Source organism: Pezoporus flaviventris, unplaced genomic scaffold (assembly GCF_033815535.1).
Source record: "Pezoporus flaviventris isolate CSIRO_AGI_PZ_B2104156 unplaced genomic scaffold, CSIRO_AGI_Pfla_v1 ptg000031l, whole genome shotgun sequence".
Classification (NCBI taxonomy): Eukaryota; Metazoa; Chordata; class Aves; order Psittaciformes; family Psittacidae; genus Pezoporus; species Pezoporus flaviventris.
In genome coordinates this window covers 66,728,265-66,741,199 of record NW_026892579.1, presented here as the reverse complement: position 1 = coordinate 66,741,199, position 12,935 = coordinate 66,728,265, and the positions used below count along the sequence as shown (strand labels likewise).

General features: G+C 40.8%; 1 long non-coding RNA gene across 5 annotated transcripts in view; it reads right to left on the bottom strand.

Moving 5' to 3' along the window:
• The window catches only part of LOC133273519 (uncharacterized), a 134,927-nt gene extending 123,258 nt beyond the window's left edge, over nt 1-11,669 (bottom strand). For 2 of the 5 annotated variants that reach the window (XR_009744864.1, XR_009744863.1), the window contains exon 1: nt 11,547-11,643. This is a non-coding gene — a long non-coding RNA (uncharacterized LOC133273519). Of the gene's footprint in view, nt 1-11,546 lie in introns of all 5 variants that reach the window. The other 3 variants (XR_009744866.1, XR_009744865.1, XR_009744867.1) reach the window with 3 other exon arrangements.
• Between the last annotated feature and the right edge of the window lie 1,266 nt (nt 11,670-12,935).

Here is a 12,935-nt window from a genome sequence, read left to right as displayed (position 1 = left end):
TATCTGCTCAGTGGTTGTCCCTCTCACGACCGAGATTTCCCCATCACTTGGGCTAAATCATACATAAAAGAAGGCTGACCCAAGCACGCAATTGTGTAGGTTTTGGTGGGGGTAACAAGGACACATGGGAGGGAATCCCTTCAGAGTTCCTAGGTTACCAGTAACCAAAATATACAACAACAGCAGGCAGTACAAGCATCTTCTTCCTGGAGCACAGAACAGACAGGAAGGTCTGTAGCATGAGGGGGGCATGTGTCCATGCTGCAACTCTGAAGTCACAGTGCCGAGTTTTTCAGTAGGTATCGTTGGTAACCCCAACAGCTGATTTCTGAAGCAAACCATAATGCAAAGAGCCGACAAGCACCTGACATCTTCTTGATGATGCCAGAAACATGCAAGGAAAGGGCTTACCAGGTGTGCCAAAAAAAGATGTCTCAGTTGAAAAATCCTCCTCTGACAGAGGAAGCAGCCCATCACTGGGATTACCTACTGACCACAATGACTTTGGGTGTCCCAAACAGGAGAAAACTTCACCTCGTTTTTAGCATGCATCTTCTTCTGATTTAAATGAGCCAAGTACCTATTAAGATGCACACATATGAAGATGTGCATATGTGCACATGGAATTGTATTCAGGAAAGTACACAGTGTTTTACCTCCTGAAAGCTAAACAGCGCGCATGTATACGAATTAATCTCAATTTATATATTTCTTGCTTTCCACCTAACCCATCTGGAGATAGGAGAGCTATGTATACCAATTTATCTTTTATTCAATATGTGAAGCAGTTCGTGCATTTTTCTAAATAGCTTTTATTTAAAGCAAATATACCCTATGGTAGCATCACCGTCTTGGAAAATAGCCATTTGAACAACTGATGTTCTTTTCTAATGAGAAGAGCAACAACAATGGGATCTGATGTGTCAGGACTCAATCTTTTGGCAGAACACCATGAACCAGGTATAGGAAACCATACTAGAGACGTGGCTGAGATGTTAAAGACATTTTAAATAGTGAATGTTCAGCGAGTACAAATATATCTACTTTATCAAATTAGCAAATGTGTCATCTCTTTTCACTTCTGCTTATTTTGGGTATTTCTAATGCACTCACATAGTTGAACTTAAGTGCTAGACAGTAATTGTATATAGGACTGTGTGTGAAAAGCAATGCTTCCACAATCACTCCCAATGCACATACTTACTTTTTCCACTTTTTCTGGAGGTGGGTTGTTGTTTGTTGTGGCTTTTTGTCAGCTGGAGGGGGTGGGGGTGTTGTTTGGGTTTTGTTGTTTTGTTTCATTTTTCCCCTTTTTCTTCTACATCTTTTATATCCATTGCTTTGTCATGGTTGCAGACAGATTTTTTGGGACTTGACAGCATATGTTAAGAGATGTCTATAATGTGACTTTAGATGGTTACTTTGGGAACCTAAAATGATTTCTTCTAAGAGACTTGTTCCCATCTCTGCTAATCTTCCGTGGAAGCTTCCTTTTCTTCACCACATTTCACTCAGAATAACTATGGCAGGAAAGCCCTGTTAGCTGCATATAATATTTCAATGTAAAAATCCCCCAGCAAAACAGTGCAACTGAAATGACTACTGCTCTTCACAAGTTGCATAACGCACCATCTATAAGCTGCATAATAAAAGCAGCAACATAAATGCTTAAAGACTCTAGTATAGTTCAATAAAAAGAAGAAAAATAAAAAAATCAGAGATGCCGTGAGATAACAGAGAACTGGAAATAAAAGCAGCCAACAAGGTGTTGGTTTGAAGCACTGTGAAGGCACCAGACATTGCACAGTGTATAGTTAACACAGCAGGGCAAAGAGACCAGAGGAAGAGGTGGTGTTTTCTCACTTCTACTTTACCACCACAACAAAATAACAGCTCCTACCAAGCCACCTCTAAATAGGAACATCTACATAAACTACACACTTATCGCACAACAACAAAGAATGAATGAAGAGGAGGAGAATTTTTTTAGGCTAATAAAAATCAGACTTTGAAACCAGACACTTATGTACAGTGACTCCTTAGTTCAGAAATACTTGGGTAAGTGTTCTCGCCTTTAAACTTCTCATCTCCCCAAGAGTAATTTTCAGAGCTCTGGCATATCAGCGTGGGAAGAAAGTGGCTCATCACTGCTGCCACCATTCCACAGGCAGGATGGAGAAAATTCCAGTAACACAAAAATTGGGATTTCAATTTAACATTTCTCTGGGAAAAGCATATAAGGTGACACCTTTCCGCGGGAGAAAGACAGGATTTGTTTCTGCAGGATATGCTGCATTTCTTTGTGGAAGCTGTTCACTGTCCCACTTCACCACACATTTGGCGCTCCCTCTATAGACTCTACTCCAGAACTGCACTGTGGCAGCTCACAAGGGAAGAAAATCATGGCGTGTTGATACCTGGAGATATCCGAACTCCACTTCTGTTCTCAGTTTCTTCTCTATCCAGATTGTCACAATTCTTCACAAATAAAACACATAAATAAACCACTAATTTTTGAAACACAAAGTCAAGATTTACTCCGATAAAAGTCAGGCACTAAGCAGAGGTAACATAGCTGTGATGTTTCAGAGAATTGAGCACTGAGCTCTTGCAGCTCGACTTAATCTCCTGACTCCGACAGGTCTAAATTCAGTTATATCAATCTTATGTAGATCACCAAAACATCAACAGCTCATGCAAATTCTCCCTGCAAGATGGTCTGGGTGAGAGAAGTGTCAAGGATATACTCACTATCAGAGATGACTAAATGAGATGATCTCCTAATGGAAACTTAACTGGGGCTGGGGGGATGGGAAGACCACTGGAAAATAATCTGAACATGCAGTTATGGTGATGCCTATAGCACATGGCGTACAAAAGTGAAATGAATCAAGATGAAAGCAGATGTGGTTTGCATAAAGAATATATATTTCAAATCAAAACTGACCCTCACATGAAAATTGAATCAGAAAGTTCTGATTTCATCTGCCCGATATCCAAATGGGGTACCAGAGATGTGACAAACAGCTTCATTCTGTGGTGTGAGCAGAACGTTAAGATTTCTCTTTAAATACCAGAATATTTCTCAGCTGGTGAAGATTTGAGACAGCAGCTTCAGATGTCAGTTTGCATGCAACTGTTCTGTAACACAGCCACAACACAGGTAAATATCTGGCTGTGAAAATGGACTGTAATCCGAAACATGGGGAAGCTGAAGGGCTTGACCACAAAGCAAATTGGTTGCAAGAGAATGAAGGAGAACACAGGTAATCTGCCTGTTGTTATTATAAGGAAGTTATTCAAGAAAATCATCACAATTTTCAATCTTCCCCTCTGTAACTGAAGAGGAGCACCACTCAGTGCACCACCACCTGCATCACTCAGACAGAAGAATTTTCAAAGCTGATTTTCAATGAGATTTTCTCAAACTTTAAATTGAACCTCTGTGAAAAACAAAGATTCATTTTAAGCTGGAATAGTCAGAATCCTCATGGAAAAACTATAAAAGGTTTTTCTTTGTGTTTAGATGTCCAATTTTTTTTTATTCCCAATTAAAAAAAATCTATTTTCTGTAGGATTTTTGGCTTCCCACTGTATTTTCCTCTGCAATTTTCACTGGGAAAAACCCCAAACTAATTACTTGATGATCTCCAAGCATCAAGATCACATTTCCTTGCACATGCACAATGAGAAACATTGAATAAAGCCTGAAAGATACCTTTCGTTGCTGGGTACTTGGCAGAACTGACTGAAATTCACATCTGTTGTCCAGGGGCAAATTTTGGTAATTCAGTATCTATTTTTCACCAGTGAGATATTACATCCATTGGGGGGGTCCCCCCCTTCCCCCTCCCACCAATTCCCCTGCCATTTTTATCAGAACTAAAAAGAATAAAAAAAGAAAAGCAGCAGTTACTTATACACAGGGCTCTTTCTACCCGCATACTGCTACTCTTTAAAATTAAGCCTTTAGGTATCAAATAGAAATTTCAAGATGAAAATAGAAAGATTTACACCCAAAAGTAACTAAGCGACCATTAATCATGAAAGTCAACATCACCTCAAGACCCAGATTTATTTTTTTATAGTAAAGAATTGAAGCTAAATCTTTTCCCCCTCTCTCCACAACAGTATTACTTAGGGAAGGCTCTTTCTTTGGTATTTTTTTTTTCTAGGGGAGAAAAAAACCCTAAATTTAATTTTTGACCCAAAGCAAAACAGGAACAAACACAATTCTCATGTGGTTCATGGAACAGGAAGATTGTTTTCTTTCCCTTTTTTAATACATCTTTTTAAACCAGGTCTACAGGGACAAGCTGCAAGCTCCAGTAAATCTCCAAGTGCCTTCACAGTCCTGTATTTCCCACTACAGCTCATGGACTCCCATTGTCCAAAGGAAGCCTTCACAGCATAAAACACCATACCACCCTCAGATAACTGAAATAACAAGAGAAAAGGAGAAACTGACCAACACCTCACATGAAACCACGAGCTAAGCAGAAAGTGTAATTTAGCATTAAACTTAACTGAAACTCTTGGTTGTGCTTAGAGAGTAAAATACCCTGTTTCCCTGTCGGAGTGATATGTGTCAGCCAGTGCAATGGGTGCACAGGTTTGTATGGACGTGAAGATGAAGACCACATCCTTGCATACACATCAACAACCTTTAAACACTGCACACAAGTTTGCATGTTTGGAATGTCAATTAGCAAAAATGAGGAAAAAGGATTTGAGGCTTTTCAGGAGTCACTTTTTTCTAGGGGGATATCAGAGAGGTACGTGCAGAATGAGCTTCAGAGCCTGCAGCTGCACACCCATAGCCAAGCAGAATTAATCTCTATAATTAACAGTGCCAAGGTCAGCGATATAAAGCAGATACCATGAGAAAGTTCAACTGTGCTAGAGGTTCTCCCTGTCAGAAAACAGGAAGAATACTTGTGATAACCACAGAGTATTAGCAAGCTGTCTTCAGTGATGCTTTACATTAAAAGCAAATAATAGTTCTTACAGTAGGGTCACTTTTTAAACTATTTTAAAATGCACTATGAATAAGAATATTAACAGATTCAGCATAAGTGACAGGAAATGTCTAGGAGAAACAAAATGGAACTCAGTCACTCCAAACTGATTACCATTGTATCTGGTCTCCTATCAAGAACCAGCAATTACCTACATTTATCCCAGAGGCATTTGCATCACACGTCTGTTAATGTATAAATAGAGATGAGCATAGGGTATCTTGTGCTTAACTACATCAGTGAGTCACCAAAGAGGGAGAAGAATATTTTTTTTCTTGCCTGTGTAGGCAAGATATTATCTATTAGCAAGTTAAGAGCAAGACTGGGGAAACTTAGAGAGAGAAAGCTTTTTCACCATAAGGCTGGTCAAACATGGACAAGGGTCCAAACAAGCCATGGAATCTCCTTAAGTTCTGCCAATAAGGCCCTGAGTAATCTGACTAAACTTAAAAGCTGGCCCCAATTTAAGCAAAGGGTTGGACTAGAGGTCTCCAGAGATCTTCCGAATTTAAAGTATTCTGTGATCCTAAGTGCCAACATGGTCCAGAACAGAGAGGCACCTCCAGGAATATGCAGCATCTGAGAACCTACCCAGAACTGTGCTCAGGCTCTCTTTCCTTTTCCTTGAGGCTGAGCAATCTTTGTTTTCTTGCTGGTAGGTTGTTTTAAAGATGCTCTGAGAGATGAAAATACATAATTATAAATAGCTCTCAGACTTTGGGAAAGTTGTATTGTATAGAGACTGCAAAATATTGTACTAGAAGCATTATAAGGGGTTTAGGGACTAGGGTGGTTAGGGAAAAGGGAAAATGCATCATACTTGTAGCAATACCATTGAAATCCAATTCTGATGCTTGCATTTATCTCCACAGTGTTTTCTAAACAGAAATCAGATATTATTTTCCTTCTGCACAACAATAAACAGTAATAATCAGCAACAACATCTGGGCTCTGCTCTTAATAGCACTTTCATGCAGCTATAATGTAAACTACAGGAATTGAAATTGGAGATAAACCAGGAATGTTGATTTGACACTTGGAATTTGACTACAGCTGTGCAATTTTAAGTCTTTTTAACTCCAGATTTCTGCAGTTAGGTTGTGTTTTTACAATAACACATTATTCATACAGAAATATTTTCTTACTCATCATCACTTATGTTTTGGGGGTTTAAACTTGTTTTTCCTATTCCTTTTTAAAGAAGGCTACAGAACTGAAGTCACTTCAAGATTCCCTGCATACAGTACCTCCACCTGCTATGAATCAGGGTGAACAGAGGTATACAAGCTCCATTCCACATGAGCTACACAGTGACCTGCAAGGCTGCAGCTGCCTTTGCTTGGTCTTTAACACCAGGCACTTATAACAAAGTAGCAAGCACAACCAGGGATGGTCACATTTAGGTACAGCACTGACATTTTACCTTGCCTTATCTTCTACTTACCTGACCACGCTTAGAAAGGGCACATACTGAAAACCCTCAGGGGATGACTTCCTCGTGTTTCTTTCACTGGCAGTGGCAAATCAAAGCCTGTGCAACACTTCAAGTAACACACTTCAAGGAATTTCTTTTCAGTAATAACAATGTAATAGCATCTAAAACTTAGGGGGAAAATACAATCCTGTTCTGATGCCAACCTTGTCACAAAGTTCTTTGGAAAGCCATAAAGCAGAAGACACTGGTTAGAAGATGCTTTACCTCATCTGTAACTTAAATGCAGATGCAACTGTGAATGCGTGGTAGCGCTTAAAGTATTCCTTGCAGAGTAAATTGTGTCTTTGCACATCCTTTTACACAAGCTGTACCCCTGGGAAGACCCACAAACCTCATTTCTTTTACCTCAACATAATATTGATCCACAAAGACTTCTGGGATTGTGTCTGCTTCTCCGTATATTAACAACACGGTGAGTTTTTTTTCCTAGGGAGAAGGTACAGTTCATAGACTTGGATATATACTGTATTGAATCTCCCATCAAGTACCACCTCGATGCTCTTTGAAAATACCTTCAGAATTAACTCAGTTGATTCTGGGGGTGTGCAAAAGCCACTGTTCAGCATTTACTCAGCTGACAAACACTGGACATTGTCCAGCACTGTCTCCTCTCTCACTCCTGCCTCTTCAGTCAGGCTTAGAGAAAAGCCTTGGGGGTTTTATTCTTGTTTCATTTGCCAGCCTCCTCCAAGAAACCTTCTTTCGTGTTCCCTGGCAGCACCTTACAACTCTAGTCCTGGTCTCACAGCAGCTACAATAATACAATTCATAATAATTCAGGAGACAAGTTAATTAGCTACAAATGTATGCAGTATATTTGAGTACTTACATATAGCTGAGATTAGTAAAGAGTTTACATCAAGTCTCCTATTTTGTTATCCCTTGTTCTGCCCAATTAACACATGATGAATTTCCCTCTACCTTGAGGTTAGATGTCTGAAACTTTTCAGCAGGGAATTACAAACAATTCACATTTCTTGACTTACCATTCATTGTTTCACTACAAAAAAAATAAAAATACAAACATTTGGTAAGTCTCAAGATTTTTGTTTCCCATGAAATCAAATAATCACTAGAACAGGCTGACCTCAAAATCTCATTTACTTCCATGGGTCTGAAAAAAAGATTTAATAAATCTGGGTCAAACACTGCTTTAAGATTTATGAGATTTACTGTTGACTTTGGGTAATCAGAACTCCACTTTAGAGCGCCACCAGTTTAATAAATCTGAACCAGTCCTATCTGCTCTACACAAGCTAATCATTCCTCTTTTTGCTAGCACCAAGCAACAGTAACTATAAATTAGGCAGATGTCCATTTAGGTTTATTTACATAGCAACTTCATAGTAAAAGTGCATATATGACAAATACATTGGGAAATCACTGGGAGAGGAAGATATTGCAAAATTACAGAGCTTATTTTGTGTAATTACTGAGTTCAACTAGTTATAGAACATTAGGGGCTTCAGGCTGAAAGGACAAATTTCAGCATGAGGTTTCAGACTTAGTAAATTACTAAATTGAAAACTATGGGAACCATAAAAAGCTGCCTGGAGTGCACGTCAATAGTGGAATTTGGAAAAATGATTCGTAGCACAGAAATAAAACCAGAAGGGGATCAAAGAAACAAGGAAGCAACAGGAGGAATTCACGGCATGTCATCAATGGCTGGACCATTTCATCATGCAACTGGCAACTTTCACAGCACCAATCCATACATCAGTAACTATGCAGATTTAATGCTGCTTACCAATGAAGAACGACAACATTTAGCATTAAATCGGGGGTGAAAAGGTTAGGTTTGTCATGCCCACATATGCATTATACAGGTGCTGAATTCAGACACACCACTACCTGAACTGCAGGCGGAAACTCTGGAAGCACTGCATTAATGGAATTAGGCAGCTGCATACAAACCCAAGCATGGGCCTTGGAGTCTCAGCAATCACACTTGTATCTGTGTACTGTTCCCAAAATGTTGTCCATATGTTACTTACTTGCAAAGGGCTTTTAGTGGAAGGAAGTTAAGTAGTTTGACAGAGCTTGTTTGAATAGAGTACCTGTGGAGCAGGCTCTAAGTATCTATGTTTAGAACAAGAGTAACAAGGCATCCCAGACTTGTTAATTTACTGACTGATCCTTCAACTCCAACTACTCATTTTCTGACCCGGGCCATTATTGCACTTTCTGAAAAATACATGCAGGTGGGAAGCCAATGTGGCACTTAAGTGAGGGAGAAACCACTCAGGAACATATTTATGGCACTAATTAAAGGGGAGGGAGGAAAAAACACACAAAAACTCCACAAAACCCCAGTGATTTCACTAGTAAGTGCCCAAAATTCAAATTCCACAGCTGGCAATTGCAGAGAAGCTCCTCTGACTCCCTGCAGATTTCTTTTCAGCAGGAAGTTTAATTAAGGTGTTTCCCCCACACACACACACAAGAAATTCCCTCTGCACCTGCCACACAGAGCAATTCTTTCATTTTCAGGAACAGGAATTCAAAGGAATCCCTGAAGCATATCAGAGTTAGGCTTGTGCTAAGTATCAATCATAATTCTCTTTTTAAAGATTCTATTTATCTTGTTTAAAACTAGAACATTAATCCAAAGCTAACCACTAGCCTCTGCATCAATGAGACAACTGAGGAAGTTAATGTAATATATAAAATACTGCAATAAACCGAAGTTTGCCCTGCGGCGCTTCAAGTTCCCTTTCTAAACTAGTCCAGGGAAATAGCAATTGGGTCACTCTCATTTTAGATCCCCCAACAGAAAAAGGCTGGTTTTACTAAATTTGGTAAAGAAGCCTAAATTACTGGTTTATTAACAGAGTCGTTTAACTTTGTCCCAAAAGTGAATGTCAAGGTTACCTTGAGTCCAGAGCAATGTCAAATAATAAAACAAGGTTTATCAATATCACTATGCCACATGGTACAACAGAAAACATGTAGGAGAAGAATTCTATTCCCTCTAAAATCCAGTGCTCTGCCCAAAACATGTATGACAAAGAACCAGAGTGGGTACAAAAAGAAAGCCGTAATGGCAATACCTTCAAGCAGTTCTGTAATGATCAGGCACACACTGATTATTTTTCTCTCCCAGACTTGTAGAGAAAACTAAAACACACCACTGCTTTTAATTTAATTTTTAAAAGGTTCATTCAGATTTGAAGTTATAGAGCTTTTTAGACATAGCACTGACATTAGTCACAAAGCATGACAAGTTTGAAGAGTCACAGCATCTAGAACACTAATGCCAATAAACCCTCTCTGCTCTTGTAGCATCCAACAGAACAAAACCAACCAGGTATCAGAGGTGATACATACACCCCTCAGACACAGGGAAAGAGGAAGACTTTGAGAATGGATCAACACAACAGTTATACCTAGAAGTGCTACTGATTTTATGCTCATTCGCTGATATAGGTCAGTGATGCTCCAGTGAAATAAATACTATGATGCAGCAGCAGTCGGCATCATTCCCGCTAACCAAAGGGAGCCAGAGAGTTCCCTGCAGACTAATTCAGCCTGCTCAGGAGAATAAAATACAGCTACACTGCCTACAGCTTCTGAGCTGGCTCAATTACAGCACGTGCTGATGTGGCTATACTGCTCCTGGCATCCAAACGAGCTTCCTCAGCTCTGTCCTGCCTCACGTACTCACAAAAGAGCATGCATTTCAGAAAGCTCAGCTAAACTCCAGCCAGAGACACCAAACGTAACAGCAGCCCATCTCAGTAAGGGGCTGAACAGCTTCCAGCAAAGGGCCACCCACAGCAGGAACTGATAAAACCCAGCAGCAGAGTGCGCAAGGAAGGGGCCCTGACTAGGACACAAAACTGCTATGGAAAGGCTGCCAAGGCTGCAGAGCTGAGGAAGGTCTCAACCACATCACGAAAGGGCTGTTCTTCCCTGGGAATCCTTATCAAAAATGCTGATACTGAAAGGAAACCTCACATGTATAAGTGCTCATCAGCACAATCTACTCAACCATATGCCAGAGGCTGTATGAACACCATAATCTGGGGGATAGTGAACAGTAACTTAAGAAAGATGTGGGGTGGGGGAAGTTATAAACTGGCAGTGGTGGAAAAGCAAGCTGAGATTTCAGTTAGGGAAAAAGATATAAGAAACACGTTAGGTCACTAGATTTGCTAGAGACAAATTTGTCTAAGATTATTCTATTTATCCTAGTGCTCCTCTAAGTACATAGGTCATGACCACAACATGGGAAGATGTTCCGATTATGAGCTGCAACTGCACCAGTCCACCATTAATAAACAGAAAAAGCAGCTACAGCCTTACTCTATAACATGAAGTGCACCTACATATGTGCATTATACAGAGCAGCTTTACTCCATAATACAATGTGCGATGGGTAACTATGTGTCTGCTCCCTATGTCACCAAAAAGCTGGTATAGGTAACAGTGTGCCATATTAGAGAAGTCAGAACTGGGAAAAACCTACAAAAATAAGTCTATTCGACAAATTAGAGGAAAAAAAACCACTAAAATCTCCAACGCCTTGAATTCATTTCCCATAGGGAACTTAACCATTTTCAATTATCAAAACCATGATGCGCCTTGTGATGCCCATCACATCATTTCCTCTTCCTGGGCTGTCTTTATCAGTCTCCATCCTCCACACTGTTTTCTACAGCCAACCTAACAACCTCCCATTTCCTCTGGAGTTACCTCCTGTACAATTGGACCCAAGAAACTGAGTGTTTCAAGCGTTAAAAAGTCAATTTCATCCAGCATTCACTTTTGCTTGTGGATGTTGCAGATGATCACACTTCAAAACCCCATAAGCCTGCTTTGTGTAGTTTGGTCTGTGGGCTTCTTGGGGTTGCTTTAACACAAAGCCCCTCAGAGGCACAGACACAGGCTCAGCCTACCCACCAGCTGTGCTGCCATGAATAAAAATGAATAAATACCGACATATTAACTGTTAGGATAACAAAACCTACAGCATGTTACCAAATACCCGTCACTTTGACAGGGAAAGTCCATAAAGAGACAGAGCTCACCTGACACCACAGTCCAGGAGATGTTTGCACAGCTCACCAGCAGATTCACAGGCACGAAGTTTTCCTCACGCTTCTGAAGGAATTAAATGTATTCCAGGCACGGGAGACCATGGAAGACCATGGAAAACCATGGGAGAAGCCTTCTACTCTGAGGACCAAGCTCTACTCCCAACTATTCGGAACTCAACCCGTCACAGTCGCTCTGTGAGGTGACCGGTAACGGCCGCCTCCGTGAGGAGAGCGCGGGCTGCCCCCTGCTGGGCGCGGCCGCTCATGGTGGTTCGAGATTGTTCCAGCGGGTTCCAGCAGCACCGACCCGCCCCTCAGCACCACCGCAGGGGCCGAAACAGTGCCCAGCAGCGGGGACGTGTTCTCTTTGGAGCGAGTAAACGCACGTTGTCTTACGTTGTGGTACCAGAGGAGTTTTATCTGTATATGTAGAGAGATTTATATATAAACCTGTATATATATAAGTTTCATTTATATATATAAAAGTTTATGTAGTTTGTGCTGCTCCTCCAGTGGGAGCACCCTTCTCAGCTGCACAGTTGAAGGTTCCAGTAGCTACCGAGAGCTCACACTAGACCTTCACTGTGTGTATTTGTCTGTATAGATCTATATATATATTACAATAATAATATGTATAAATAACTAAACTAAAGAAAAACTAACTAAATAAAACTGCACTGAAACCAAGGTCTGGGAGGGGAAGAGCTGTTTCAATCAAGGCTTCCCTGTTGTCCATTTCCGCTGTTTCTCTGTTCTTATTTGCTTCCCTGGTAAAATCCGTGGTGAGATGTATACAAGTGCAAGCACAGGTTAAGTAAGCTCAGCCCGGCCCCCGATAGCACATACAACTTATGGTGGTGTGGTTTGTCTTCTGCCTAAGCTTGCAACAGCCAAAATAAATCCAGAGTGGGTGATTTCGGTAAAACCCCTCATGGCAGGGATGGAACTGGGTGATTTTAAGGTCCTTTCCAACCCAAACCATTCTGTGATTCTGTGAACCCCAGCAGAGGTTGCCCAGAGAGGTGGTGGATGTGCTATCCCTGAAGACACTCAAGGCCAGGCTGGATGCGGCTCCAGGCAGCCTGAGCTGGTTGAAGATGTCCCTGCTCATTGCAGGGCGGTTTGGACTATGTGACCTTTGAAGGTCCCTTCCAACCCAAACCATTCCATGATTTACTGTTCACCTGCTCTAAACGCAGGCACTGAGGGGCTGACTTAAAAGCCAGAGTGAAAAATGGCAGTCACTTGTTGAAATAACACAGGAGTGGAAAGAAGATACAATTACTTTCTTGATTGCTTGGTTTTCCTCTTCTTTCCCATTCTGCGCTGTCAAGTAACGCCTGCAAGCCAAAACCCAGGCATTTTAAAGAAAAAGAATAA